The sequence below is a fragment of the Oncorhynchus mykiss genome, chromosome 15 (assembly GCF_013265735.2).
Source record: "Oncorhynchus mykiss isolate Arlee chromosome 15, USDA_OmykA_1.1, whole genome shotgun sequence".
Classification (NCBI taxonomy): domain Eukaryota; kingdom Metazoa; phylum Chordata; class Actinopteri; order Salmoniformes; family Salmonidae; genus Oncorhynchus; species Oncorhynchus mykiss.
In genome coordinates, this window is record NC_048579.1 from 63631665 (window position 1) to 63658187 (window position 26523).

Here is a 26523-nt window from a genome sequence, read left to right on the forward strand (position 1 = left end):
GTGTGTGTGTGTGTGTGTGTGTGTGTGTGTGTGTGTGTGCTTATCCGAAAACTGCCTAAGGCTCTGCTGTTTGCTGTTTGCTGTAGCAGTTTTAAGTCTTTTTACTGTGCAGTAAAATGTTCAGAACCACGTCAAATATTTTCACCACCACAGAAAGGTCCTTTTAGCCTCTGTGGTCTGTTCAGGAACCTGGGGAGCTCCTTGTTGTTTTTCCAGGTCACAACCAATCAGAGCCGTTTATTTTTTTCAATTTAAAGTTTTATTAAGTTTTCTTGTTTTTCAATCAACCAACAAAACACATTCCACATTCACAGATGTGACAGGCTTTAAAAAAAGAAAAAGTCAAAAAATAATGATACATTTGAAAACATAAAAAATAAAAATACAATTAAAATGAGCGATAAAGTCAGAGCCGTTTTTAACTGCATGGGGTCTTGGACCCTGGACAGCTCTTCTTACCCTCTGGTAGTCAGTTTAGGACCACGGAGAGCTTCTCGTGACGTCATGTTGTGTCTCTAGGACCATCCACTTAAAGTGAGCTTTAACTCTATGGGGCCTTTTCAAGACCCTGGACAGCTCTTTTTAGCCTCTTGTAACCACGGAGAGCTGATTTGAGATTATTTTCAGGGCCATGTAGAGCACCTATGGCTACTTACACTGTTTCTCCTGTTAACCTGACTACACTGACTACACCGGGCACGTGCGTGCGCCATCGCGTGCATATTGATTTTGTCCGTCCACACCAGACGTGATCAGGACACGCAGGTTAAAAAATATCAAACAACTCTGAACCAACTATATTAATTTGGGGACAGGTCGAAAAGCATTAAACATTTATGGCAATTTAGCTAGATTGCTGTTGCTAGCTAATTTGTCCTGGGATATAAACATTGGGTCGTTATTTTACCTGAAACGCACAAGGTCTTCTAGATCTTTGTAGAATTTTGACCCATTTTGAGTCACACAAAATACGTGTGTTTTCTACTCCGACAATTAATCCACAGAAAAAAGGGAAAACCTAGTTAGTTTCTAGTCATCTCTCCCCCATAAGTCTTCTTTTTCTTCTTCTGCGGACGTTGGGCAACCCACTTTAAGGTGCATTACCACCACCAACTGGAGTGGAGTTCATCTTTCAGTCACCCATCTTGGTATATGCTCCTAAAAACCAATGAGTGGATGGGAGAGACGGGGACTTGCAGCGCGTCAAGCATCAAAAATATAACCAAGTTGTATTTTCTCGCCTGGCTATGCAGATGCTCGTTTACGTGTGCGAGCACTTTGGATGAAATGATTGAATAACATATAAGTGTACATTTATTTAGCAAAGCTTGCACATGTAACGCGAGCGGTGTGGTCAGCATGTTAAGTACCTTACAGTGCTCTATAAGGATCTTCAGGGCTCATAGTCACCATATTAGATTCAATGTACTTCCTTAAGTGGTGCAGTTCACTGGGGATTGGTTAGTGTTGCACCTCTCTCTTACTGTAGATGTTAGCTACTGAATAACTGAGAGCGAGAGACTATCGAGCGAGAGCGTGTGGAATAATGAGTGAGGGAAAGTGAGGGAGAAACTGACTATGACTTACAGAACGGAAGACAGAGGGCTAGACCGAGGAACATCAGCCCAGCCTCCTCCAACACCACTCTACCTGCAGTTCCATGTCATCTCCTGTGAGGGGCAGCAGAGATACAGCTCTCCTGCAGGCCACCATCTTCCTACCAACCATCCTGTACAAACTAGACACGCAAACAAGCCCACTGCAAACACACCATCCAGAGAAACCGCAGAGTATCTCTCACACGTAGTGCTGAACACACAGAGTGGGCTGCCCATCAAACACACGACAGCGCCATAGAAGTGTCTCTGTGAACTCAGTCAGAGGCCCCCCCACCTCGCCTCACTCCTCCATTCAAACTGAGCGGAGAGGGTGGGAGGTAGTGGGTGTGCGAGAGGAATTGATCCTAACTAGTGTCTGTCTCACCTGGGTTCAGAGAGAGGAGAGGAGCTGGTGGGTGGGTGTCTGCTAGTCCGTGCTACTGGGTTACCTGTCAGCTACAGGCTACGGCTAATTGCTGAATACTCACTTCAGCTGAAGACGAGCCAGGACAGGTGAGGAAATGTGGAAGACAGAGGAGCTATAGGCTATGAGGGTAGGGGGGGAGGGTTGAGAGCCAGGCAGGGGGAGAGGGTTGAGAGCCAGGTAGGGGGAGAGGGTTGAGAGCCAGGTTGGGGGAGAGGGTTGAGAGCCAGGTAGGGGGAGAGGGTTGAGAGCCAGGTAGGGGGAGAGAGTTGAGAGTCAGGTAGGGGGAGAGGGTTGAGAGCCAGGTCACCTGTGATACAAGTCTGTATTCAACATCCATCCATGTCTGAGGACGTTGGGAGATGACGTGGAAACCGGCCACTTGGGCGTTGTTACCTTTGAGTAGGTTTTGGATTTGTGGACTGGGATGGTAGATGGGCGTAAGGATCTGCCTCTGATTCCAAAGGTTGCATGTTTGAATCTAGCAATATAAATAAAAATACTTTTTTTAAGCCTATCCCAAACCTTAACCCTTACCTTAACCATTCAGAGTTAATGCCTAACATTAAGAATTTGGATTTAATGCATGAACTTATCCCTAACTTTACACATTCAGAGTTATTGCCTGAACTTATCCCTAACTTTACACATTCAGAGTTAATGCCTGAACTTATCCCTAACTTTACACATTCAGAGTTAATGCCTGAACTTATCCCTAACTTTACACATTCAAAGTTAATGCCTGAACTTATCCCTAACTTTACACATTCAGAGTTAATGCCTGAACTTATCCCTAACTTTACACATTCAGAGTTAATGCCTGAACTTATCCCTAACTTTACACATTCAGAGTTAATGCCTGAACTTATCCCTAACTTTACACATTCAGAGTTAATGCCTGAACTTATCCCTAACTTTGCACATTCAGAGTTAATGCCTGAACTTATCCCTAACTTTACACATTCAGAGTTAATGCCTGAACTTATCCCTAACTTTACACATTCAGAGTTAATGCCTGAACTTATCCCTAACTTTACACATTCAGAGTTAATGCCTGAACTTATCCCTAACTTTACACATTCAGAGTTAATGCCTGAACTTATCCCTAACTTTACACATTCAGAGTTAATGCCTGAACTTATCCCTAACTTTACACATTCAGAGTTAATGCCTGAACCTATACCTAACTTTACACATTCAGAGTTAATGCCTGAACTTATCCATAACATACCTTTACACATTCAGAGTTAATGCCTGAACTTATCCCTAACTTTACACATTCAGAGTTGATGCCTAAACTTAACTTTAAACACTTTGACGTTTGGAACAACTCAGAAATTTGACGTTTGAGAAACATGGATGATAGTCTGATTCTGACGTGAGACTGTGACAGCTGGTATGGCTACCCCCCCCCCCCCCCCCCCCCACGCACACACACACACACATAGGGCATCAATGTACAAAACCCTTGAAAGTTTTTAAAGGTTCCGCTGATTTGACACGTGCTGATGGGAGTGGAACACATGATGGCTGGGAGGAAGGTGTGTATGTCCTCTATCCTCCATACTCACACACACACACACACACACACACACACACACACACACACACACACACACACACACACACACACACAGTTGGAACACCTACTTCTCTCCCAGCTCTGCCTATGGGCTATACTCTACATACAGTACACTGCAGGGCACACTCAGAGGAGCAGCCTGTGAGGGTCAGGGATGTAAACTATGGGGGGGTTGGTATGTGTCAGTGCTAATGGCTGGATGGAGTCATGGAGTATACTGTATATCTATACCTACATGTATCAGACCTGGGTCATATACATGCTGTTCGTCCATGACTAGAAAGTGTTTGAGGTGTGCTTGACTGGGCTCCCGAGTGGCGCTGTGGTCTAAGGCACTGCATCTCAGTGCTAGAGGCATCATTACAGAACCTGGCTCGATTCCAGGCTATATCACAACTGGCCATGATTGGGAGTCCCTTAGGGCGGCGTACAATTGGTCCAGCGCCGTTAGGGTTTGGCCGGGGTAGGCCGTCATTGTAAATAAGAATTTGTTCTTAACTGACTTGCCTAGTTAAATAAAGGTTACATAAAAAAGCGTGGGGTTTGAATGTGGGACCATTCCATTTGTTCTAGTGCAAAAGTATTTATACTGTAATTTGACTCAGATATCTATATTTATATCTATATCTATATTTATGTTAGGTCTATATCTACATCTATATATATATATATACATATATCATATCATATCATAATATACCATATTGTGGTCAGATGATGCAGACTGTTTTGCTAGCACAGACTGGAATATGTTCCGGGATTCATCCAATGGCATTGAGGAGTACACCACCTCAGTCATCGGCTTCATCATTAAGTGTATCGATGACGTCGTCCCCACTGTGACTGTACGTACATAGCCAGAAGCCATAGATTACAACATCTTCATCGAGCTAAAGGCCAGAACTGCCGCTTTCAAGGAGCCGGAGACTAATCCGGACACTTATAAGAAATCCGCTATGCCCTCAGACGAACCATCAAACAAGCAAAGCGTCAATATAGGATTAAGATTGAATCCTACTACACCCGCTCTGACGCTCGTCAGATGTGCCAGAGCTGGAAAACTATTACAGACTACAAAGGGGAACCCAGACGCGAGCTACCCAGTGACGCGAGCCTACCAGACGAGCTAAATGCCTTTTATGCTCGCTTCGAGGCAAGCAACAGTGAAGCAGGCACGAAAGCACCAGCTATTCTGGATGATAATGATAATGCTCTCGGTAGCCGATGTGAACAAAACCTTTAAACAGGTCAACATTCACAAAGCCACTGGGCCAGAAGGACTACGAGGACGTGTACTCAAAGCATGCGCAGACCAACTGTCAAGTGTCTTCACTGACATTTTCAACCTCTCCCTGACCGAGTCTGTAATACCTACATGTTTCAAGCAGACCACCATAGTCCCTGTGCCCAAGGAAACAAATGTAACCTGCCTAAATGATTACCGCCCTTTGGCAGTCACTTTGGTAGCCATGAAGTGCTTTGAAAGACTGGCCATGGCTCACATCAACAGCATTCTCCCGGACACCCTAGACCCACTCCAATTCACATACCGCCCCAACAGATCCACAGATGACACAATCTCAATCGCACTCCACACCGCCCTTTCTCACCTGGACATAAAGAACATCTATGTGAGAATGCTGTTCATCAACTACAGCTCAGTGTTCAACACCATAATGCCCACGAAGCTCATCACTAAGCTAAGGACTCTGGGACTAAACACCTCCCTCTGCAACTGGATCCTGGCCTTCCTGTCTGCCACGCTGATCCTTAACACTGGGGCCCCTCAGGGGTGTGTACTTAGTCCCCTCCTGTATTCCCTGTTCACCCACGACTGCGTGGCCAAACACGACTCCAACACCATCATTAAGTTTGCTGACGACACAACAGTGGTAGGCCTGATCACCGACAGCGATGAGACAGCCTATAGGGAGGAGGTCAGAGAACAGGCAGTGTGGTGCCAGGACAACAACCTCTCACTCAATGTGAGCAAGACAAAGGAGCTGAACGTGGACTACAGGAAAAGGCGGGCCGAACAGGCCCCCATTAACATCGACGGGGCTGTAGTGGAGCAGGTTGAGAGTTTCGAGTTCCCTGGTGTCCACATCACCATCGAACTTTCATGGTCAAAACATACCAAGACAGTTATGAAGAGGGCACAACAAAATATTTTCCAACCTCAGGAGACTGAAAAGATTTGACATGGGCCCCCAGATCCTCAAAAGGTTCTACAGCTGCACCATCGAGAGCATTCTGACTGTTTGCATCACTGCCTGGTATGGCAACTGCTCGGCATCTGACCGTAACGTGCTACAGAGGGTAGTCAGAAGTCAAATATATTGTAACACGGGTAATGGAACCGGAAGCTACAGTTGTTTCTGTTTGACAAAGGTGGATTTTTCTTTTGTGAACTGTGAATTGTGTGTGTGTGTGTGTGTGAATTGTGTGTGAATTGTGTGTGTGTGTGTGTGTGTGTGTGTGTGTGTGTGTGTGTGTGTGTGTGTGTGTGTGTGTGTGTGTGTGTGTGTGTGTGTGTGTGTGCGTGCGTTCGTGCGTGCGTGCGTGCGTGCATGCATGCATGCATATGTATAGGTGTGTCACAGTTCTGATTCTATTTGGTTTCCATAACAACAGGTATACAATGTAGTCTTCAATGTGATTAAATGATGAATGACTATCATCCTACTCAGTCGATTAAATCCGTATTTGATTATGTTGGATTTGCATTTGATGTGAATTTGCGTAGAAATGGGGCCAATAGCAGTAAATTAGTAGGTGTTACAAGTCGCGTCCTGCTGTTTTCAACAATGCCATTCTATTAAAACACAAGGTTCCCAAGTAACACCCATATAACCTTACTATCAAGGCTGCTACAGTACATGTCCACCTGGAAGTTGGAGCTTCTGCAAGGCACACATTCCAGCTTCCACCGAAGAGAGAGTCTTGTCTAGTCTTGAGGAGCTTCTCTCTCCTCAGCTGCTGCTGTGTTAATTGTGGCGGAGACGGGAGGCGCTGTGAGGGAGTCTGGCACTGGCCAGATGGAGGGAAGGTGGTTCATATTGATTCCTTGCATTAGTCTTCATTAAGACCCTGGGCTCTGGGGCTCACTGCATGTGCCGGGTGCCTCCTACTGGATGGACAGAGGGGGAAAAGAGCGGAGAGAAAGGGGAGAGAGAGAGAGAGATGCCCTCAGGGTTCTGCTGTGATGAGGTCCTGGTTAATAGAGAGGGGTGATGAAGATAGCGGTGCAGTGCTAGGTGTGAGTGTGTGTGTGCTTGCGTATGTGTATGAATGTGTGTGAGGGGGGACAGAGAGAGGGATTTGAAGGTAACTAACAGTGCTATCATCTTCTGTTTCTGTGTGTATGCATGTATGAGTGGGAGCTTGTGTTGTATTCAAGAGGACACTGTATTTACCCTTGAGGGTCTCCACACTCCCTGCATAACTTCTCAACTTCTCCCTTTTCACTCCTGTCCCCATCACAAACCTCGACCCCCTGCCTCACCCCTCTCTCCCTCCTCCTTCCTCACCTGCTCTATGCCTCCTCCTTCCTCATCCCTCTCTCCCTCCTCCTTCCTTACCCCTCTCTCCCTCCTCCTTCCTCACCTCCTCTCTCCCTCCTCCTTCCTCACCTCCTCTCTGCCTCCTCCTGCCTCACCCCTCTCTGCCTCCTCCTTCCTCACCTCCTCTCTCCCACCTCCTTCCTCACCTCCTCTCTCCCTCCTTCCTCACCTCCTCTCTGCCTCCTCCTTCCTCACCTCCTTTCTCCCTCCTCCTTCCCCACCTCCTCTCTCCCTCCTCCTCCCTCACCCCCCTCTGCCTCCTCCTGCCTCACCCCTCTCTGCCTCCTCCTTCCTCACCTCCTCTCTGCTTCCTCCTGCCTCACCCTTCTCTCCCTCCTCCTTCCTCACCCCTCTCTGGCTCCTCCTGCCCACACGCCTCTCTGCCTCCTCCTTCCTCACCTCCTCTATGCCTCCTCATTCCTCACCTCCTCTCTCCCTCCTCCTTCCTCATCCCTCTATCCCTCCTCCTTCATCACCCTCTCTCTCTCCCTCCTCCTTCCTCATCCCTCTCTTCCTCCTCCTTCCTCATCCCTCTCTGCCTCCTCCTTCTTCATCCATTTCTACCTCGTCCTTTCTCACCTCCTCTCTGCCTCCTCTTCCTTCCCCACCTCATCTCTTCTCCTCCTTCCTCACCTCTTCTCTCCCTCCTCCTTCCTCATCCCTCTATCCCTCCTCCTTCGTCACCCCCTCTCTCTCCCTCCTCCTTCCTCATCCCTCTCTTCCTCCTCCTTCCTCATCCCTCTCTGCCTCCTCCTTCTTCATCCATTTCTACCTCGTCCTTTCTCACCTCCTCTCTGCCTCCTCTTCCTTCCCCACCTCATCTCTTCTCCTCTTTCCTCACCTCCTCTCTGCCTCCTTTTCGCTCAACTCCTCTCTGCATCCTTTTTCCTCACCTCCTCTCTGCCTCCTCCTCCTTCCTCACCCCTCTCTGCCTCCTCTTTCCTCACCTCCTCGCTGCCTCCTCTTTCCTCACCTCATCTCTGCCTCCTCTTTCCTCACCCCTCTCTCCCTCCTCCTTCCATGTTTGGAAAAACACACACACATATAGACACCCCCCTCGTTACACACACACATATAGACACCCCCCTCCCATAACGCAAACATATAGACACCTCCCTCCCATAACACAAACATACTCCATACTCTCTCACTGCACACCACAATCCTCAGATGAAATGAATCTGACACGTATACATAAACAAGCAATCCTCATGTAGCCCTGTGAGATTTATGCATGTGAATCCACAGAGTGTTTTTTAATGAAGGATTTGTCAGCCCAGATAAGCGCTGCTCGGCACGCGGTGAGGGACTGGCATGGGGCGGTCGTGGCTGCCGCATAGTGAGTTAGCGTGCAAGTCGTTGGTGGGAGGTTGCAAGGTTTGCTTGATGTTCTATCGCTCATTCATGCCACGTTACCTGGATTACATAGACAAGGGGGCTTTGAGACGCTTCAATGGTAACCCTTACTTTGGTCTGTCACAGAAAAGCATGAAAAGAGAAGAGACTCTTTCGCTCTCTCAACCGCATTCAATCCCCCTCATAATTTATTTATTGCTTCCTGTTGTTTGCCTTGCCCTCTTTCTCCATCCCCTCTTCCCCCCTCTATATTCCCTGTCCTGTATATCTCTCTTTCTCTCTCTCTCCCTCCCTCCCTCTCTCTCTCGCTCTCTCTATGTCTCACCATCCCTCCATTCATTTTGCTTTCACCACTCTCACCTCCCTGTCACTGCACCGCTCCCTTCCTCATCTCCTCTCTGTGGAGCTTACTGTGTGTATGTCTCCAGGCTTACAGTACCTTGGCCTCAGATCATTGGAGTAGAGGACTTTACTGTCATACAGAGCCATGGAGATGACTCACTACTTCCTACACACTTCTGCATCCCAAATGGCACCCTTATTTTCCTCCTACTGTACCAACAACTGGATGACTGCATAGTCTACGTCTTTAGAATCCAACTGGAAGACTGCATAGTCTACGTCTTTAGAATCCAACTGGATGACCTATAGTCTACGTCTTTAGAATCCAACTGGATGAACTATAGTCTACATCTTTAGAATCCAACTGGATGACCTATAGTCTACATCTTTAGAATCCAACTGGATGACCTATAGTCTACGTCTTTAGAATCCAACTGGATGACCTATAGTCTACGTCTTTAGAATCCAACTGGATGACTCCATAGTCTACGTCTTTAGAATCCAACTGGATGACCTATAGTCTACGTCTTTAGAATCTAACTGGATGACTCCATAGTCTACATCTTTAGAATCCAACTGGAAGACTGCATAGTCTACTTCTTTACAATCCAACTGGATGACTCCATAGTCTACGTCTTTAGAATCCAACTGGATGACCTATAGTCTACGTCTTTAGAATCCAACTGGATGACCTATAGTCTACATCTTTAGAATCCAACTGGATGACCTATAGTCTACATCTTTAGAATCCAACTGGATGACCTATAGTCTACGTCTTTAGAATCCAACTGGATGACCTATAGTCTACGTCTTTAGAATCCAACTGGATGACTCCATAGTCTACGTCTTTAGAATCCAACTGGATGACCTATAGTCTACGTCTTTAGAATCTAACTGGATGACTCCATAGTCTACATCTTTAGAATCCAACTGGAAGACTGCATAGTCTACGTCTTTAGAATCCAACTGGATGACCTATAGTCTACGTCTTTAGAATCCAACTGGATGACCTATAGTCTACGTCTTTAGAATCCAACTGGATGACCTATAGTCTAAGTCTTTAGAATCCAACTGGAAGACTGAATAGTCTACGTCTTTAGAATACAACTGGATGACCTATAGTCTACGTCTTTAGAATCCAACTGGATGACCTATAGTCTACGTCTTTAGAATCCAACTGGATAACTCCATAGTCTACGTCTTTAGAATCAAACTGGATGACCTATAGTCTACATCTTTAGAATCCAACTGGATGACTCCATATTCTACGTCTTTAGAATCCAAATGGATGACTGCATAGTCTGCGTCTTTAGAATCCAACTGGATGACTCCATAGTCTACTTCTTTAGAATCCAACTGGAAGACTGCATAGTTTACGTCTTTAGAATCCAACTGGATGACCTATAGTCTACGTCTTTAGAATCCAACTGGATGACTCCATAGTCTACGTCTTTAGAATCCAACTGGATGACCTATAGTCTACGTCTTTAGAATCCAACTGGATGACTCCATAGTCTACATCTTTAGAATCCAACTGGAAGACTGCATAGTCTACTTCTTTATAATCCAACTGGATGACTCCATAGTCTACATCTTTAGAATCCAAATGGATGACTGCATAGTCTGCGTCTTTAGAATCCAACTGGATGACCTATAGTCTACGTCTTTAGAATCTAACTGGATGACTCCATATTCTACATCTTTAGAATCCAACTGGACGACTGCATAGTCTACTTCTTTATAATCCAAATGGATGACTCCATAGTCTACATCTTTAGAATCCAAATGGATGATTGCATAGTCTGCGTCTTTAGAATCCAACTGGATGACCTATAGTCTACGTCTTTAGAATCAAACTGGATGACTTATAGTCTAAGTCTTTAGAATCCAACTGGATGACCTATAGTCTACGTCTTTAGAATCCAACTGGATGACCTATAGTCTACGTCTTTAGTATCCAACTGGATGACTCCATAGTCTATGTCTTTAGAATCCAACTGGATGACCTATAGTCTACGTCTTTAGAATCCAACTGGATGACTCCATAGTCTACGTCTTTAGAATCCAAATGGATGACTGCATAGTCTGCGTCTTTAGAATCCAACTGGATGACCTATAGTCCACGTCTTTAGAATCCAACTCAATGACTGCATAGTCTACGTCTTTAGAATCCAACTGGATGACCTATAGTCTACATCTTTAGAATCCAACTGGATGACCTATAGTGTAAGTCTTTAGAATCCAACTGGAAGACTGCATAGTCTACGTCTTTAGAATCCAACTGGATGACCTATAGTCTACGTCTTTAGAATCCAACTGGATGACCTATAGTCTGCGTCTTTAGAATCCAACTGGATGACTGCATAGTCTACGTCATTAGAATCCAACTGGAATACTGCATAGTCTACGTCTTTAGAATCCAACTGGAAGACTGCATAGTCTACGTCTTTAGAATCCAACTGGATGACTCCACAGTCTACGTCTCTAGAATCCAACTGGATGACCTATAGTCTACGTCTTTAGAATCCAACTGGATGACCTATAGTCTACGTCTTTAGAATCCAAATGGTTGACTGCATAGTCTACATCTTTAGAATCCAAATGGATGACTGCATAGTCTACGTCTTTAGAATCCAACTGGATGACCTATAGTCTACGTCTTTAGAATCCAACTGGATGACCTATAGTCTACGTCTTTAGAATCCAAATGGTTGACTGCATAGTCTACATCTTTGGAATCCAAATGGATGACTGCATAGTCTACGTCTTTAGAATCCAACTGGATGACTACATAGTCTACGTCTTTAGAATCCATCAGGATGACCTATAGTCTACGTCTTTAGAATCCAAATGGATGACTGCATAGTCTGCGTCTTTAGAATCCAACTGGATGACCCATAGTCTACGTCTTTAGAATCCAACTGGATGACCTATAGTCTACGTCTTTAGAATCCAACTGGATGACTACATAGTCTACGTCTTTAGAATCCAACTGGATGGCTACATTGTCTACGTCTTTAGAATCCATCAGGATGACTCCATAGTCTACGTCTTTAGAATCCAACTGGATGACCTATAGTCTACGTCTTTAGAATCCAACTGGATGACCTATAGTCTACGTCTTTAGAATCCAACTGGATGACTACATAGTCTACGTCTTTAGAATCCAACTGGATGGCTACATAGTCTACGTCTTTAGATTCCATCAGGATGACTTGATAGTCTACGTCTTTAGAATCCTATGTACTGCTCCAAATTGATTGTTTGCTAAAGGGCTTAATCCTAACTTTTGTGTGAAAGATGCAATCAATTGATGTCAATATGAAATTAATTCAAGGGTGGAAAAGCATGCATTGTAGGTTCTTAATGCTTAGTTAATAGTGTTGATTAATAGTATTTCCAAACTTTCCCAGTCACTCATAACCAAGGAATTACACCTGCAATACCTCAAGTACTAATATTTTTCAATGTACAGGACCAGTTTGGATACACCTACTCATTCCAGGGTTCTTCTTTAATTTTTACTATTTTCTACATTGTAGAATAATAGTGAAGACATCAAAACTATGAAACAACACATATGGAATCATGCAGTAAACAAAAAAGGTTTTAACAAATCCAATTATATTTTATATTTGAGATTCATTTCAAGTAGCCACCTATAACAATGTACGCTGAGAGTCGGGAAGCAAGTTCAGGGAGTGAATACATTTAATTCATAAATAAACACAACAAGAAACACGAACAGCGCACCAACATGACACAGAAACAATGACGACTGGGGAAGAAATCAAAGGGAGTGAAATATAAAGGGCAGGTGATCAAGGAGGTGATGGAGTCCAGGTGAGTGTCATTATGCGCAGATGCGCGTAACTCTGGTGACAGGTGTGCGACATAACGAGCAGCCTGGTGATTTAGAGTTAGGAGAGGGAGCACATGACACCAACCTTTGCCATGATGACAGATTTGCACACTCTTGTCATTCTCTAATCCAGCTTCATCATGTAGTCAATTAACAGGTGTGCCTTGTTAAAAGTTAGTTTGTGGAATTTCTTCTTAATGTGTTTGTGCCAATCAGTTATGTTGTGAGAAGGTAGGGGTGGTATACAGAAGATAGCCCTATTTGGTAAAAGACCAAGTCCATATTATGGTAAGAACAGCCCAAATAAGCAAAGAGAAACGACAGTCCATCATTACTTTAAGACATGAAGGTCACTCAATGCGAACATTTCAAGAACTTTGAAAGTTTCTTCAAGTGCAGTCGCAAACACCATCAAGCACTATGATGAAACTGGCTCTCATTAGGACCGCCATAGGAAGAGGATAAGTTCATTAGAGTTACCAGCCTCAGAAATTGCAGGCCAAATAAATGCTTCACAGAGTTCTAGTAACAGACACATCTCAACATCAACAGTTCAGAGGAGACTGCATGAATCAGGCCTTCATGATCGAATTGCTGCAAAGAAACCACTACTAAAGGACACCAATAAGAAGAAGAGACTTGCTTGGGCCAAGAAACACGAGCAAATTTGGTTCCAACCACTGTGTCTTTGTGAAACGCAGAGTAGGGGAACAGATGATCTCCACATGTGTGGTTCCTACCGTGAAGCATGGAGGAGGAGATGTGATGGTGTGGGGGTGCTTTGTTGGTGAGACTGTCAGTGATTTATTTTTAATTCAAGGTACACTTAACCAGCATGGGTACCACAGCATTCTGCAGCGTTACACCATCCCATCTGCACTTAGTGGGACCAGTGGCGACCTGTCATTAGGGCAGAGCACCATCTGTTTTGAGCACCACATTTTTAGCAAAATAGATCAAAAATAAATATATATATTTAACTTTTTGGGAGGGGGCTTGTCTGTTTTGGATGTTATTTTGGCATTAATACATGTCACATATCAGTTTGCAAACAATGTAAAATAAATATATATATTATTGAGTTAATAAAGCTGCATACGAACATGGTCTCTTTCTTTTTTCTTGAGAAAGACAGCACCAAAATGCACGTGTTTCAGCCTAGCTCAGTGCATTCTGCGGTGGTGGGGAGAGCCAGCAGAAAATAGGAGCATTGCGCCGTGATTGGCTCAGTGTTCTGTCACTCATGGGGACACTACGTAATCGCCAAGATTAAGTCCTTAGTAAGGGTATTTCAGCCCCTTGGGTCCTGCCATAGAGTTATTTTACAAGTGCCCTTCCAAGAAGGCTCAAGGTCATTGACCACAGATAAAATGACGTCAAATCACGTTATACAGTGCCTTGCGAAAGTATTCGGCCCCCTTGAACTTTGCGACCTTTTGCCACATTTCAGGCTTCAAACATAAAGATATAAAACTGTATTTTTTTTGTGAAGAATCAACAACAAGTGGGACACAATCATGAAGTGGAACGACATTTATTGGATATTTCAAACTTTTTTAACAAATCAAAAACTGAAAAATTGGCCGTGCAAAATTATTCAGCCCCCTTAAGTTAATACTTTGTAGCGCCACCTTTTGCTGCGATTACAGCTGTAAGTCACTTGGGGTATGTCTATATCAGTTTTGCACATCGAGAGACTGACATTTTTCCCATTCCTCCTTGCAAAACAGCTCGAGCTTAGTGAGGTTGGATGGAGAGCATTTGTGAACAGCAGTTTTCAGTTCTTTCCACAGATTCTCGATTGGATTCAGGTCTGGACTTTGACTTGGCCATTCTAACACCTGGATATGTTTATTTTTGAACCATTCCATTGTAGATTTTGCTTTATGTTTTGGATCATTGTCTTGTTGGAAGACAAATCTCCGTCCCAGTCTCAGGTCTTTTGCAGACTCCATCAGGTTTTCTTCCAGAATGGTCCTGTATTTGGCTCCATCCATCTTCCCATCAATTTTAACCATCTTCCCTGTCCCTGCTGAAGAAAAGCAGGCCCAAACCATGATGCTGCCACCACCATGTTTGACAGTGGGGATGGTGTGTTCAGCTGTGTTGCTTTTACGCCAAACATAACGTTTTGCATTGTTGCCAAAAAGTTCAATTTTGGTTTCATCTGACCAGAGCACCTTCTTCCACATGTTTGGTGTGTCTCCCAGGTGGCTTGTGGCAAACTTTAAACGACACTTTTTATGGATATCTTTAAGAAATTGCTTTCTTCTTGCCACTCTTCCATAAAGGCCAGATTTGTGCAATATATGACTGATTGTTGTCCTATGGACAAAGTCTCCCACCTCAGCTGTAGATCTCTGCAGTTCATCCAGAGTGATCGTGGGCCTCTTGGCTGCATCTCTGATCAGTCTTCTCCTTGTATGAGCTGAAAGTTTAGAGGGACGGCCAGGTCTTGGTAGATTTGCAGTGGTCTGATACTCCTTCCATTTCAATATTATCGCTTGCACAGTGCTCCTTGGGATGTTTAAAGCTTGGGAAATGTTTTTGTATCCAAATCCGGCTTTAAACTTCTTCACAACAGTATCTCGGACCTGCCTGGTGTGTTCCTTGTTCTTCATGATGCTCTCTGCGCTTTTAACGGACCCTATCACAGTGCAGGTGCATTTATACGGAGACTTGATTACACACAGGTGGATTGTATTTATCATCATTGGTCATTTAGGTCAACATTGGATCATTCAGAGATCCTCACTGAACTTCTGGAGAGAGTTTGCTGCACTGAAAGTAAAGGGGCTGAATAATTTTGCACGCCCAATCTTTCAGTTTTTGATTTGTTAAAAAAGTTTGAAATATCCAATAAATGTCGTTCCACTTCATGATTGTGTCCCACTTGTTGTTGATTCCTCACAAAAAACTACAGTTTTATATCTTTATGTTTGAAGCCTGAAATGTGGCAAAAGGTCGCAAAGTTCAAGGGGGCCGAATACTTTCGCAAGGCACTGTATGTACAGTAGCTATGATTGGAATGATCATGTCAACATCTTACCTTCAAATTCTTAGCTAGCAGTCATCATCATGAATCAAGTCAACAATCTTCTGGCAAATCCTTTTTAATCCTTGTCATATGAAGAAAAATAATGAAGAGAAATGATAGATAAAACGTATCGGTGCCATCGGACATAAACAGTACACAACAAGTTGAAAGGAATCGTATCAGTGGCTAACCGTAAGTGTTGGGAAGGGGGGAATAAACAAGCTCAGACTGGTAAAATAAGTTTTGAACGGTCATCCAACTCAGAATTGTAAATCTTTCTCTTTCTTTGATGGCTAAATTTGCCAGTTTGTGGGCACCGTTTAACACCGTTATAGTGCAATTAATGCATTGTTTAGTGTTGTGTAGTGCCTTCGCTGACATGCATCTAAAACATATTTTTTTATTTTTTTATTTGCCCCACCAAGATTTACATGCTAAAATCGCCTCTGAGTGGGACTATCATTTTTTTTCTACACAGGACAATAACCCAACACCACTCCAGGCTGTGTAAGGGCTATTTGACCAAGAAGGCGAGTGATGGAGTGCTGCATCAGATGACCTGGCCTCCACAATCACCTGACCTCAACCAAATTGAGATGGTTTAGGATGAGTTGGACCAACTCCTTCACAGAGTGAAGGTAAAGCAGCCAACAAGTGCTCAGCATATGTGGGAAGTCCTTCAAGATGGTTAGAAAAACATTCCTCATGAAGCTGGTTGAGAGAATGCCAAGATTTTGCGAACCTGCTATCAACGCAAAAGGTGGCTATTTTGAAGAATAAAAAATATTAAATATAACACTTTTTTGGCTACTACATTATTCCATGTGTTATTTCATAGTTATTTTTATTCTACAATGTAGAAAATAGTTAAAATAAAGAAAAACCCTTGAATGAGTAGGTGTGTCCAAACTTTTGACTGGTACTGTATTTTACATATCAAAATATTCGGCCCACCCCCGAATCTCTACCTCCCACTATATTTATTGAAGATAAAAGATTGCAATAGGTATATTTATTCACTAATAGTACATCAAATACTGTGTTTGCATATTCTATGATTTTTTTCAATTTGAATTAATTAAAAAATAATACATGTAACAGATTATCTACATCAGGTTTGAAATTGCCCACTCTTCCCTCCTCTCCTCTCCTCTCCTCCCGCCCTCCTTTCCTCTGTTTATGTTAATGCTAAGCCCAGCCCGAGGCTGGAACCTATAGCTCTTGTGCGTTCCATTCTAATTCATCTGATCCTGGGCCTGGGGATTTGGCAGGGCTCTGAACACAAAGCCCCACCGTGTCCGCCTCTGGATCTGACCTCAGCGCAGCGTTTACATCTGCTGAATATACCTATGAGGGCCCGGGGCCGACTCTACCTCTGCATACCATAAACACAGGGCTCCAAGGTGACCTTTACCTGACCTCAGTACAGCAGATAGTGGATCTATCTACTGTATTTCTAATTTATTTGTTTTCACTTCCTTCTGTAGGCTGCTCCCCCCCACTCTATATTTCTCTCTCTTTGTATTTCCTTCTCTGCCTGTTTTTTCCTCTTTCATTTGCACTATCTAGTATTTCTCTGGTTTACCCTCTCCTCTAATCCTTCATCCCCGTTACTGAGTACTCTCACACTAGTGCTGTTGTTCAAGGCCTTTACTTTTTGAAATAAAGAATGAACAAAGAAACTCTAGCTCTGACCCTTCGTGTCCATCCCTCTTTCCCAATCTCACTGTCTCTCTCTCTGTCTGCCTATCTGTCACCTCCTTTGTCTCTCTCTCCTTCCCTCCCAGCTTCTCCCTCCTCCTCTTTCCAACCCACATCTCTCTTTCTCTCTCTCTGTCTGTCAGCCAAATAAAGTGTGAATGGTAAAAAGGTACCAAGGTGTAGAAGTCTCGATATTGCCTATTCCCATCTTGCCTCACCGTGGACAGGTCTCTGCCCAATGACCACAGGTACCAGCATGAGTCACAGCCCGCCAGCCATATTAATTCTTTATACTTGTAGATTGCCCTGCAATCACTCTGACCAGCCGGCGCTACTGTATAAGGTGCCTTCCGCCCAGGGAGGAGAGAATGGCAGAGGTTACTAGAGGAAACCACTCCTGAAAGAAGCGGCTGCAGGGGAGAGAGGCGTACTGACAAGGTGACAGGCTGTGGATGAAACAGTGTGAGGTTCTATTAATCAGCTACAGTCAAGAGAATCTTGTGCTACACATCAATTTCCAACATACCCGAACACAGACATGCACTAACACAGCCAACACAGACATGCACTAACACAGTGATCACAGACATGCACTAACACAGTGAACACAGACATGCACTAACACAGTGAACACGGACATGCACTAACACAGTGATCACAGACATGCACTAACAAAGCGAACACAGACATGCACTAACACAGTGAACACAGACATGCACTAACACAGTGAACACAGACATGCACTAACACAGTGAACACAGACATGCACTAACACAGTGAACACAGACATGCACTAACACAGTGAACACAGACATGCACTAACACAGTGAACACAGACATGCACTAACACAGTGAACACAGACATGCACTAACACAGTGATCACAGACATGCACTAACAAAGCGAACACAGACATGCACTAACACAGTGAACACAGACATGCACTAACACAGTGAACACAGACATTCACAAACACAGTGAACACAGACAAGTACTAACACAGTGAACACAGACATGCACTAACACAGTGAACACAGACATGCACTAACACAGTGAACACAGACATGCACTAACACAGTGATCACAGACATGCACTAACAAAGCGAACACAGACATGCACTAACACAGTGAACACAGACAAGCACTAACACAGTGAACACAGACATGCACTAACACAGCCACATAATTAGCAAGATAATGCAGTTGTAATTACGGGTGCAGCCGCGCTCAAAGAGCTAGCAGGCAGATGCCTCATTAGAGGTGGTGGGGCAGAGGAACTTAACAGATGCCTGGGGTCAGCAGTCAGCAGGTTAGGGAGCTAGAGTCTGAGACAACACAAAGTATTGTTGGTCTTTTTCACAGGACAGATATGATCGGTTTAGTCACAAGAAGGTGTTTAATCATAAATAAATGGATTATTGAATGCCGTTTGACAATATACGTACTCACACACACATGAAGCACACCAGAATGCAGACACAAATACACACAGCACATGCACTCACGCACACGCAAGATGCACATACGCACACAGGCACACTCCCCTTCACAAGCCACTTCTTCTCTCAGTGAATCCATGACCTTATTAAAGGAGAATTTAGGTTTGAGTTGAAAATGCTTGTTTTTATGGTCCCCAACAATACTGTTAAATGTTTACTGCTCACTGAGCTCCCTAAAGCCAGACAAAGCTTTCCATTTTTCAGCTGGGAGAGGAATAGGACAGCATCTGAGATATATATAGAGAGAGAGGGAGAGATCATCCTTCAGAGAGAGAGAGATATCATCCTTCAGAGAGAGAGAGATATCATCCTTCAGAGAGAGAGAGATATCATCCTTCAGAGAGAGAGAGAGAGAGAGATATCATCCTTCAGAGAGAGAGTGATTCAGAGAGAGAGAAAGAGAACATCCTTCAGAGAGGGAGAGAGAGAGAGAGAGAGAGAGAGAGATCATCCTTCAGAGAGAGAGATATATCATCCTTCAGAGAGAGAGGGATCATCCTTCAGAAAGAGAGCGAGAGATCATCCTTCAGAGAGAGAGAGAGAGAGATCATCCTTCAGAGAGAGAGAGAGAGAGAGAGAGAGAGATCATCCTTCAGAGAGAGAGTGATTCAGAGAGAGAGAGAGAGAGATCAACCTTCAGAGAGGGAGAGAGATCATCCTTCAGAGAGAGAGAGATCATCCTTCAGAGAGGGAGAGAGATCATCCTTCAGAGAGGGAAAGAGATCATCCTTCAGAGAGAGAGAGAGAGATCATCCTTCAGTGAGGGAGAGAGATCATCCTTCAGAGAGGGAGAGAGATCATCCCTTAGAGAGAGAGAGAGAGATCATCCTTCAGAGAGAGAGAGAGAGATCATCCTTCAGAAAGAGAGAGAGATCATCCTTCAGAGAGGGAGAGAGATCATCCTTCAGAGAGGCAGAGAGATCATCCCTTAGAGAGAGAGATCATCCTTCAGAGAGAGAGAGAGAGAGAGAGAGAGATCATCCTTCAGAGAGAGAGAGATCATCCTTCAGAAAGAGAGAGAGAGAGATCATCCTTCAGAGAGAGAGAGAGAGAGATCATCCTTCAGAGAGAGAGAGAGAGAGATCATCCTTCAGAGAGAGAGAAAGAGAGAGAGAGAGATCATCCTTCAGAGAGAGAGTGATTCAGAGAGAGAGAGAGAGATCATCCTTCAGAGAGGGAGAGAGATCATCCTTCAGAGAGGGAGAGAGATCATCTTTCAGAGAGAGAGAGATCATCCTTCAGAGAGAGAGAGAGATAGAGATCATCCTTCAGAGAGAGAGAGAGAGAGAGCATCCTTCAGAGAGGGAGAGAGATCATCCTTCAGAGAGAGAGAGAGAGATCATCCTTCAGAAAGAGAGAGAGATCATCCTTCAGAGAGAGAGAGAGAGAGATCATCCTTCAGAGAGAGAGATCATCCTTCAGAAAGAGAGAGAGATCATCCTTCAGAGAGAGAGAGAGAGATCATCCTTCAGAAAGAGAATGAATTAGAGGCTGTTTCAACTTTTAGAAGCACTTCATTTTAACCATTCATGTGGAATGAGAGAGAGAGAGAAAACATTCTTCAGAGAGAGAAAGAGAGAGACAATAAGAGCCTGTTTTGACTTTAAAGGCACTTAGTTCACCAGGCTAAACAGATGAGTATTACAAAAGAATGAGAGAGAGAACAATAGGATTTGTCCCTTCACCAACCTGAGAGACAGAGAGACGGTAGATAAACAACACACACCTAATTGATTTCTTCTCTCTCCTCTCCTCTACATTTTCTCATTAATTCTCCTAATTTGGTTCTCCTAAGTGTTGTTGTCAAGGTTATTGCTATTATGGCTCCTAACTATGTCTGTACCTGCTTCTGCCTCACCAGTATGGTCTAGTTCATCACTTGTATCACTCTTTTTTGGTTTTCACAACATCTTTTATTCATTGCCAATAAAGCGTAATGAAGTCGAAATTGAATTGATAGAGTGAGTGTGTGTGAGAGAGAGAGAGGGAGAGAGAGAGATGCAGAGAGAGCGAGAAAGAGAGCTGAGAAAGAGAGCTAAGAGAGGTCGATAGAGAGAGAAAGATTGGAGAGAGAGTTAGAGAGAGCTAGAGAGAGAGAGATGGAGAGTGAGAGATAGATGCAGAGAGATAGATGCAGTGAGAGAGAGATCTGAGAGAGGGAGAGGGAGGGAGAGAGAGAGAGAGAGAGAGAGAGAGAGAGAGAGAGAGATGCAGAGAGAGATCTGAGAGCGAGGAAAAGAGAGAGAGAGATAAAGAGATATCATGGGGGAAACATTGGGATGGAGACAGATCAATAGACATCAGTAAACAAAAGAGATCTGATATGGGTGTATCTATTCTTCCAAGTCATTTAATAGATCAAACAAAATGTTGTCATATCATCTAGATGGAGGATTGGATTAATGGGCTCCTATTGGCTGTGTTAGGTTGTTGCCTGCAGTGCAGCAGTGGTTGGATACAGCATGCAAATACTCATCCTGCCTCACCTGTGTTGTGCTGAGTGAAAGGGATGTATCTGGGTTGAGCTTTGTTCTTCTGCTGGGAGATTTAGAGCCCTCATGTCCTTGTGTACAGCACAGTTTCCTGGTTTACCCTGGCATATGTGGAAACTATGCCCGGCTGAGCACATCAAACAACCTGTCCGTGGAAAATGGTGTCCCAACGGCAGGGGCATAGACAACAGAAGCAAGCTGTTCAGTCTGGCAGTAACAGCTTCCAAAAGAGTCTGGTGCCCTCTCGCCAACCTCAGTCAGTGCTCCCCTTACCCACCCATGACCTCTCTGTGTCCTCTTTGACATCTTGCCCGAAATCGTCCCTTTGTCCACACCTTCATTCTTTAGTGATTCACTTCCTCATCCACACCCTCTCAATGGCCCCTTACCTTTATTTTGATTTATTTCACCTTTATTTAACCAGGTAGGCAAGTTGAGAACAAGTTCTCATTTACAATTGCGACCTGGCCAAGATAAAGCAAAGCAGTTCGACAGATACAGCGACACAGAGTTACACATGGAGTAAAACAAACATACAGTCAATAATACAGTATAAACAAGTCTATATACGATGTGAGCAAATGAAATGGGAAGGCAGGTAAAGGCAAAAAAAGGCCATGGTGGCAAAGTAAATACAATATAGCAAGTAAAACACTGGAATGGTAGATTTGCAATGGAAGAATGTGCAAAGTAGAAATACAAATAATGGGGTGCAAAGGAGCAAAATAAATAAATAAATTAAATACAGTAGGGAAAGAGGTAGTTGTTTGGGCTAAATTATAGGTGGGCTATGTACAGGTGCAGTAATCTGAGCTGCTCTGACAGTTGGTGCTTAAAGCTAGTGAGGGAGATAAGTGTTTCCAGTTTCAGAGATTTTTGTAGTTTGTTCCAGTCATTGGCAGCAGAGAACTGGAAGGAGAGGCGGCCAAAGAAAGAGTTGGTTTTGGGGGTGACTAGAGAGATATACCTGCTGGAGCGTGTGCTACAGGTGGGAGATGCTATGGTGACCAGCGAGCTGAGATAAGGGGGGACTTTACCTAGCAGGGTCTTGTAGATGACATGGAGCCAGTGGGTTTGGCGACGAGTATGAAGCGAGGGCCAGCCAACGAGAGCGTACAGGTCGCAATGGTGGGTAGTATATGGGGCTTTGGTGACAAAACAGATTGCACTGTGATAGACTGCATCCAATTTGTTGAGTAGGGTATTGGAGGCTATTTTGTAAATGACATCGCCAAAGTCGAGGATTGGTAGGATGGTCAGTTTTACAAGGGTATGTTTGGCAGCATGAGTGAAGGATGCTTTGTTGCGAAATAGGAAGCCAATTCTAGATTTAACTTTGGATTGGAGATGTTTGATATGGGTCTGGAAGGAGAGTTTACAGTCTAACCAGACACCTAAGTATTTGTAGTTGTCCACGTATTCTAAGTCAGAGCCGTCCAGAGTAGTGATGTTGGAGAGGCGGGTAGGTGCAGGCAGCGATCGGTTGAAGAGCATGCATTTCGTTTTACTTGTATTTAAGAGCAATTGGAGGCCACGGAAGGAGAGTTGTATGGCATTGAAGCTTGCCTGGAGGGTTGTTAACACAGTGTCCAACGAAGGGCCAGAAGTATACAGAATGGTGTCGTCTGCGTAGAGGTGGATCAGAGACTCACCAGCAGCAAGAGCGACCTCATTGATGTATACAGAGAAGAGAATCGGTCCAAGAATTTAACCCTGTGGCACCCCCATAGAGACTGCCAGAGGTCCGGACAGCAGACCCTCCGATTTGACACACTGAACTCTATCAGAGAAGTAGTTGGTGAACCAGGCGAGGCAATCATTTGAGAAACCAAGGCTGTCGAGTCTGCCGATGAGGATGTGGTGATTGACAGAGTCGAAAGCCTTGGCCAGATCAATGAATACGGCTGCACAGTAATGTTTCTTATCGGTGGCGGTTAAGATATCGTTTAGGACCTTGAGCGTGGCTGAGGTGCACCCATGACCAGCTCTGAAACCAGATTGCATAGCAGAGAAGGTATGGTGAGATTCGAAATGGTCGGTAATCTGTTTGTTGACTTGACTTTCGAAGACCTTAGAAAGGCATGGTAGGATAGATATAGGTCGGTAGCAGTTTGGGTCAGTTTGTCCCCCCCTTTGAAGAGGGGGATGACCGCAGCTGCTTTCCAATTTTTGGGAATCTCAGACGACACGAAAGAGAGGTTGAACAGGCTAGTAATAGGGGTGGCAACAATTTCGGCCGATAATTTTAGAAAGAAAGGGTCCAGATTGTCTAGCCTGGCTGATTTGTAGGGGTCCAGATTTTGCAGCTCTTTCAGAACATCAGCTGAACGGATTTGGGAGAAGGAGAAATGGGGAAGGCTTGGGCGAGTTGCTGTGGGGGGTGCAGTGCTGTTGACCGGGGTAGGAGTAGCCAGGTGGAAAGCATGGCCAGCCGTAGAAAAATGCTCATTGAAATTCTCAATTATGGTGGATTTATCAGTGGTGAAAGTGTTTCCTATCTTCAGTGCAGTGGGCAGCTGGGAGGAGGTGTTCTTATTCTCCATGGACTTTACAGTGTCCCAGAACTTTTTTGAGTTAGTGTTGCAGGAAGCAAATTTCTGCTTGAAAAAGCTAGCCTTGGCTTTTCTAACTGCCTGTGTATAATGGTTTCTAGCTTCCCTGAACAGCTGCATATCACGGGGGCTGTTCGATGCTAATGCAGAACGCCATAGGATGTTTTTGTGTTAGTTAAGGGCAGTCAGGTCTGGGGAGAACCAAGGGCTATATCTGTTCCTGGTTCTAAATTTCTTGAATGGGACATGTTTATTTAAGATGGTTAGGAAGGCATTTAAAAAAAATATCCAGGCATCCTCTACTGACGGGATGAGATCAATATCCTTCCAGGATACCCCGGCCAGGTCGATTAGAAAGGCCTGCTCGCTGAAGTGTTTCAGGGAGCGTTTTACAGTGATGAGTGGAGGTCGTTTGACCGCTGACCCATTACGGATGCAGGCAATGAGGCAGTGATCGCTGAGATCTTGGTTGAAGACAGCAGAGGTGTATTTAGGGGGCAAGTTGGTTAGGATGATATCTATGAGGGTGCCCGTGTTTAAGGCTTTGGGGAGGTACCTGGTAGGTTCATTGATAATTGGTGTGAGATTGAGGGCATCAAGTTTAGATTGTAGGATGGCTGGGGTGTTAAGCATGTTCCAGTTTAGGTCGCCTAGCGAGCTCTGAAGATAGATGGGGGGCAATCAGTTCACATATGGTGTCCAGAGCACAGCTGGGGGCAGAGGGAGGTCTATAGCAGGCGGCAACGGTGAAAGACTTGTTTTTAGAGAGGTGGATTTTTAAAAGTAGAAGTTCAAATTGTTTGGGTACAGACCTGGATAGTAGGACAGAACTCTGCAGGCTATCTTTGCAGTAGATTGCAACACCGCCCCCTTTGGCAGTTCTATCTTGTCTGAAAATGTTGTAGTTTGGAATTAAAATTTCTGAATTTTTGGTGGTCTTCCTAAGCCAGGATTCAGACACAGCTAGAACATCCGGGTTGGCAGAGTGTGCTAAAGCAGTGAATAGAACAAACTTAGGGAGGAGGCTTCTAATGTTAACATGCATGAAACCAAGGCTATTACGGTTACAGAAGTCGTCAAAAGAGAGCGCCTGGGGAATAGGAGTGGAGCTAGGCACTGCAGGGCCTGGATTCACCTCTACATCGCCAGAGGAACATAGGAGGAGTAGAATAAGGGTGCGGCTAAAAGCAATAAGAATTGGTCGTCTAGAACGTCTGGAACAGAGAGTAAAAGGAGGTTTCTGGGGGCGATAAAATAGCATCAAGGTATAATGTACAGACAAAGGTATGGTAGGATGTGAATACAGTGGAGGTAAACCTAGGTATTGAGTGATGAAGAGAGAGATATTGTCTCTAGAAACATCATTGAAACCAAGAGATGTCATTGCATGTGTGGGTGGTGGAACTAACAGGTTGGATAAGGTATAGTGAGCAGGACTAGAGGCTCTACAGTGAAATAAGCCAATTAACACTAACCAGAACAGCAATGGACAAGGCATATTGACATTAAGGAGAGGAATTCTTAGTCGAGTGATCAAAAGGGTCCGGTGAGTGGAGAGGTTGGTTGGGGGTCATGGCGATTTAGACAGCTAGCCAGGCCATCGGTAGCAAGCTAGCATAGGATGGAGGTCTGTTATTAGCCACCTCTTGCAGCCACCTCTTGCAGTCAGTACCTTATCTACCCTCTGATGATAGAGGTACACATGGACATCAAACAGATGTTTCTAGTTTTCCCACTGTATTTTAACTCACTTATCCCACAGTAATGGTTGATATGGGCATTGAACCCACAACGTTGTTCATGCCCCAAAAGTTAGAGACATGTACCTCTTTATTTCCTTTCCTTTCCACTCTCCTCCCCTCACATTCCCCATGTTCCTCTCATCCATTCTTCCTACTTTCCTTCCTCAGTTAATCCATTTGACATCCCTCCCGTATCAATTTGGTAGCCACTTACATCTCTCTCTCTCCTTATTTTAATGGATATCATGCCCTCTCATGTCTGGGAGACCTGTGTCAGTAACATACTTCAAACCCACTCTCACCTCTCTACCTCTACCCAATGAAAGCAGGGTCTTGCGTATTTCCAAAATCTTTATCTGGCCTAACTCAAGGATAGAGGTTTTTAGTAAAGTTGTGCTAGTTCCTTTCTCTTACATCCACCTCTACCCATATACTTCTTTCCTCATCTCTCTATGTCTCTATCTCTCTACCCCAGGCATCTCCTTCTCCCCTTTTATATCTTTCTTTTTTTATTGTTCCCTCACACTCTCATTTTGCCTCTATCCTCCTTGTTCTCTCTCTCTCTCTCTCTCTCTCTCGCTCTGTATTCCAATTCATTATTCCTCTCTCTCTCTGTATTCCTCTTCATTCTTCCTCTCTCTCGCTCTGTATTCCAATTCATTCTTCCTCTCTCTCTCTGTATTCCTCTTCATTCTTCCTCCCTCTCTCTCTGTATTCCTCTTCATTTTTCCTCTCTCTCTCTATATTCCTCTTCATTCTTCCCCTCTCTCTCTC